The sequence below is a fragment of the Muscardinus avellanarius genome (genome assembly GCF_963383645.1).
Source record: "Muscardinus avellanarius genome assembly, chromosome: 8".
NCBI classification, from domain to species: Eukaryota; Metazoa; Chordata; class Mammalia; order Rodentia; family Gliridae; genus Muscardinus; species Muscardinus avellanarius.
Window position 1 is genome coordinate 10125397 of NC_137794.1, and position 6206 is coordinate 10131602.

Sequence of the window (6206 nt, forward strand, 5' to 3'; positions counted from 1 at the left end):
GCCTCAGCTACTTAGTGAGACTTTCTACAATTTAGTTAGATTCTGTTTCAAATTAAAGAATAAAAACAGGGCTGGGAGCCGGGCATAGTGGTGCATGCTTGTAGTCCCAGCATTTGGGAGTCTGAGACAGTAGGACTATGGCTCGTGGACAGCCCCTCAGTGTCGGAGCCTGCTCGGCTGGTCCGAGGTGGGTCAGAAGCTCTAAGATGGCACCGTGGCAAGGCGCCAGATCACGCGCCTCTCTGTTTGCTGGCGATAGCCGCATGCGCAGTGCGACTGATCATGTGTCAGGTACGTGATCAATGCCTGTGTTCAGCATGCCATCAGTAGAGTAGCCAATGGGAAACTGTATTGTAAGGTCAGGGGGAAGGGCCTTCGGAGTTGTAAATATGCAGGTGGTTGCGTGAATAAAGGGGGATTCTTGTTCCAGCTGAAGAGGTGTCTTTCTCTGAGTCCCTGCGGGTCGGAGTCTTGGGGAACGATACCTCAGCTCCTTAGTGAGGCCCTCTGCAACTCAGTGAGACCCTGTTTCAAAATAAAGAATTAGCCGGGCGTGGTGGCGCACGCTTGTAATCCCCGCGCTTGGGAGGTGGAGACAGGAGGATCGCGCTGGTTCGGAGCCAGCCTCGCTGGCTTAAGAGACTCTGTTTCCACATAAAAATGTTAAAAAATAGGTCTGGGAGTGTAGCCCGTGGGAGTGTATACCGGAGGTAGAAGGGCTTCCAGGAACCCCAGTACCACCAAAAAATAAATAAATTAATTAATTAATTAAGAATTAAAAAACAAGGCTGGGGTATAGCTCAGTTGTAGAATGTACTGTCCAGTCTTGGCAACCAATTAAGCTTTGTTGTTGAAGAGGCAAAGTAAGTTATTTCATGCCCCAAGACCTAAAAAGAGAAGTTGTAGAGCTCTGTAACCAGCTGTTAAACCACATGTGAGCTCGTAGAAGAGCTCCATCGCCAGTCCAAGACCAAACTGTGCACACACACCTATGTTTGTATGTAAACACTTCCTCCAGACATGCACACCTTTTCATCCAATCATATGCAAAAGCTTCTCATACTGAAACTCTAAAGCCTCGAGGTCCAGTCTCTGAGCCAAGGATTAGGACAAATGGGGCTCAGAGGGCGACCCGAACACGGTTTCCAAACCTCTCCAAGGAGGGCAGCCATGCCGCCCCCAGACATTGACACTCTCCCGCAGGAAGCTACTGCTGTGGGCGCTTTTGCTCATATTCACGGAGCAAATTTAGGGAGGTGAAAGGTGGCCGATATCTAGCCTCTCTCTCACATCCCAACACCACTCTGAATTCCTGAGGAACCCTGAGAATGTCATGGGAAAATGGCACAGTGCGAATCTCCAGGTACAGGAAGCTCAACTGGGCAAGGGCCTCGCTGCTGTGCCCAGAAATTTATCACCACATGTGACCGAGGACCTACCCCTACGGGTCGCTCCCAGCCAAGGGCTGAATGTGGCAAGGATGGGAAGATGGGTCTGTTCGCAGGAGATCTGTGACTTCTCTGACAGTGACATTGGCTTAAAGCTTCCCGGACAACCTTTCTGTACCGTCCTAAGAACACCTGGCAGTCTCCAGTGCTTTCACCCACAATGCCACTCTCTCTACCTCTGGGTTCTGATGTCCTTTCCTGAGCTCAGTCCTCAGGCCAAGGCTGCCCACAGCTCCTACTGTTGCTGCCTTTCATGCACCAAACCTACAACACCGTCGCTTACTGCTTCTATTTTGGTGGTACTGGAGATGAAACCCAGAGACACTATAACTCCGAACTACACCCGGAGCCCTATTTTTTTAGTCTTTTTATTTTTGAGACAGGGTCTCACTGAGTTGCAAAGGGCCTCGCTAAGTAGCTGAGGCTGTCTGCAAACCGCGATGCTCCTGTCTCAGCCTCCCAAATGCTGGGATTACAAGCGTGCGCCACCACGCCTGGCCTGCTTACTGGTTTTTTGAATCCTTAGGTACACCTCTTAGAAATAACCCCTTTATCCAAGCATGGTGGTCCATGCTTGTAATCCCAGTACTTGAGAAGCTGAGACAAAAGGATTGCAGGTTCGAAGACAGCCTCAGCAGGGAATGAGACACATCAACTAGTGAGGTTTCGAGACAAAAATAAAATAGGGCTGTGGGTGTAGCTCAGAGGTTGAATGCCCCTGGGTTCAATCTCCAGTATCACGCACACACAAAAAAAGAACCATTTTAAGCAAGACATGGTGGTGCACGCCTGAAATTTCAGGACAAGGGAAGTTGAGAAAAAAGAATTGCAGATTCATGGCCAGTGTCAGCAACTTAATGAGATCTAATTTTTTAAAAAATTGGCTAGGGGTATAACTCAGAGATAGAATGCCCCTAGATTCAATCACCAGTATCAAAATAAATAAACAACCCCTCTGTTGATTTTTATCCTAAATGTAGCGTCTGTTTTCTACTGGAATTCTAATACATAAATTCTAAGGGACAACCAAGTCCTCATGGGCAAATTCAGAGTTCAAAGACATCAACACTTCGGTGAGCACAGCCTCAAGAGGATGTTGGAGTGGTGCGGTCTGGCAGCACTTGAGTTAGCCGTGTCATTCCCAAACCAGGCGGGACATTTCTGGAGGAAAAGAGCTGTCTTCATTCCTCTGTACCCCAAGACATATCACACTGTATCGTATATAAAGTAGGTGTGCGATAAATGCAATCCCAAATCCTTTTGAGGAAAGCATTCTGGAGTGGCTAAGGGCAACAAAAGCCCAAAGCAGGTTTGGTTTTATCTTATTTTTTGCAGTACTGGGGTAGAACCCAGTGTTCTACCTCTGAGCTACACTTCCAGCCCGATTTTTTATTCTTTATTTTGAAACGGGATCTCACTGAGTCTCAAAGGACCTCACTAATTAGCTGAGGCTGTCCTCAAACTGCGATCCTCCTGTCTCAGCCTCCTAAATGCTGAGATTCCAAGCGTGCACCAGCACAACCAGGTCAAAAAGCAGGTTTTAAATGGAAACCAAGAATGCTCAATGCATTTTTGCTTTTTTTTCCTGTTTTCTCATTCCCACGCACTCCCATGATAGTACCAGAGGTTGATCCCAGAGGCATTCTACCTCCGATCTACACCCCCAGCCTATATGTATGTATGTATGTATATATATGTATATATATGCATATATGTAGCTTATTTTGAAACAGGGTCTTGCTAAGTTGCTGAGGCTGTACTTGAACATGTGATCCTCCTGTCTCAGCTTTATTTGGACAAGACGCTCTCTGGAGAAAGTGCCTTCCTTGCTCTTCAGGTGTGTCTGCTGCAAGATGTGCAGCTGCAGTTGTGTTTCCTTGGTTACCAGAATCCTCCCCAGGGAGCCCCCTTTCACTTCTCAAGAAGCATCTCCCAAAAGCCACTGGGCGGCACAGGCAGAAGCAGCTTCCTAAGCCCACATGCTTAGTGAGCCCCGTCTCTGAGACATACAGAGCTGCCTGGCTGTTCTGGCACCCTGTAGACTGGGAACATAAGGCGCCATATCTTCAGTCAACCGGAGGGCACCCCTGAAATATAATACTCTACGCAGCAATCTCCTACTGATGACATAAAGTCGTCAGAAATCCATGACATCAATTTCAATCTATCTATGATGTGGGAAGTTGTTCCTAGTTGCCTGAGCCTGGGAGCTTTCCCAAGACCTGAAACCTTTAGTGTGGAAAAATCCCAGCGAATAAGGATGGTTGATCACCCTGCACCTTAAAAAAAAAAAAAAAAAAAAAAAAGGAAAAAACAAGAAAATAATTGTGGCATATTCAGACAGATCTAATTCCAGGAAAAAAAATAATAAATATTTTTTTCAAAAGCTCAGCGCTCAAAGCAGGTAGACTTCAGTGGCCCCTCAAATCCACTTATACGTAATAACTGAATTCCTGCCATGTCAGATAAAATACATGTTATAAGAGTCAATGTTTCCCAAACCACAAACTCATTATTTTCTTTGAATTTGGAACATCTGTGAGGGATGGGAGGAAAACAACATATGTCAGTTTCTGAATTACAGTACAGCTCCTCATCCCTGGGCTCCGAATTTAAAATAAATCACACCAGCAGGGAGCAACCGCACAAACACAATTAATTTTTTCCTAGTTTAATACTTGTGTTACCGTCTGAGGTCTAGAAGCCCAACTGAGATTTCAGAAGGGCTTCTCACAGTTAGTTCTAAAATTATGAGTGACATTGAAGCCGTACATTTCTGTAGCCGGCGGAATGCTTGCTTTAGGAGCAAAATGTTATGATCCTGCTACATTTTATATCCCAAAACAGATTATTTTTAAAATGGAAGAGATTCTTGCCCTTTTCCCAGCAAATGTTGTACAGCTGATAAAATAGCATGGAGTTTGGGACCGACGCCTAGTATGTGGGACGTGTAAGTGAGGGAATTCTAGAAATCAGAAACAAGAATGCCTGCATGCTCAGTAATGAAGTCATCCAGTGAGAGTCCAATTGCTCAGTAAGACTTAAAACATAGATGCAGCAGAGCGAACCATTCAGACAGCCATGTGTGGGAGATGGCAGTGTGACTGCTTTTTAAAAAATGGTCACAAATTCTTTCTGCCTTAGCTCATTAAAAGTGGGATCCACATGTCCCTCCTTATAAACCTGGATGGACTTGGGACTCACTTAACACCAGAAGAAGGCAACGACAGCCCCAAGTTTGGCTGCTGAGGCTAAGAGGGAAGGACAAAAATGTATCAGATGCTCAGTCTGGCGTGGTGGTGCATGCCTGAAATCCCAGTGTTTGGGAGACTGAGACAGAAGGACCACGGATGAGAGGCCAGCCGCGGGAATTTCACAAGTCTCAGCAACTTAGCAAAACCCTGTTTCAAAAATAAAATTAAAAAGGGCTAGGGGGTGTAGCTCGAAGGTTGATTGCCCTTGGGCTCAATCCCAGTACCCCAGCCCCCAAAATGTATCTGATACTCTACATTTCAAAGACTTCTCCCAATGACACCAGCACCAAGTAGGGTCATGGATCTCTTGGGGTTAATTAAATATGGCGAATAGATCCAGCAGGACAGGGACAGCGTTTATATGTCAACAGGCATACCACAGAGTAAATGAATGTTGAATAAATGTGTGAAGAAACATGACCAGTGTATACTCACGTCAAATATTCAGTACAAATAGTCAATAATGATTAACCGTTACTGAGTTCTCTATTAACTTTTTCTTTGATGATTTCATTTCGTGCTCACCACTGCCCTACTAAGTAGGCTTGGCCAGTATCTCCACTTTGCACATAGGAAAGATGACACAGAGAAGTTAGGACAGTTGTCCAAGGCCACCCAGCCGGGGAGGACTGTGCTGGGCTTGAGAGTCAGATCGGTTGATTTCATCTCAAGTTACCACTTTTTTTTTAACCCATGGATACTTTTTTATTTATTTCAAATTATAGTTAGTGACTATCTAGTGACTATGAACAAATTTTATAGTCATTGGGATGAAATGGCGAGAAACAAATTTCTCCCTGAAGATCGTAAAACTTGTTTCACATTCGCATATAAACAAAAATGAAATAGAATGCCAGTTACTTGAGGGAAGCTTTATAAGTAAAAGAAACAGGAACGTGACTTAGAACTCTTCTGTGGAAAAGTTTGCACCAGGTATGTAAGCGAGATGCCCTTAAATTTCAAATCCAAAAATCACCCCCACTTCTCCTCCTCTTTCTCTTCCTCCTCTTCCTCCTCCTCCTCCTCCTCCTCTTCCTCCTCCTCTTTCTCCTCCTCTTCCTCCTCCTCCTCTTCCTCCTCCTCCTCCTCCCCTCCTCCTTCTCCTTCTCCTCTTCCCCTCCTCCTCTTCCTCCTCTTCCTCCTCTTCCTCTGTCTTTTTCTTCTTTGGGGTCCAAGCTATACCCCCAGCCTTTTTATTTTTTGTTTCATTTTTAAAATTTGGAATTAAAGTCTCCCTAAGTTCCTGAGAGCCTCGCTAAGCTTCTGAGGCTGGCCTTGAACCTGTGATCCTCCCGTCTCAGCCTTCCAAGTACTGGGATTATAGAAGTGCATCACCCCACCCAGCTTTCTTCCCACTTCTGAGTCCACACCACTAAGCAAGTATCCGAGGACAGTCTGGCTCTCAGATACAGCTCTAAAGGTAGAGCCGTGCAGGGCAGGGTCCTCCAGGTCATGAACTGGTGAATAGAGAATAGCACAGTAGCCTTTTAGAAATTAGAAGATC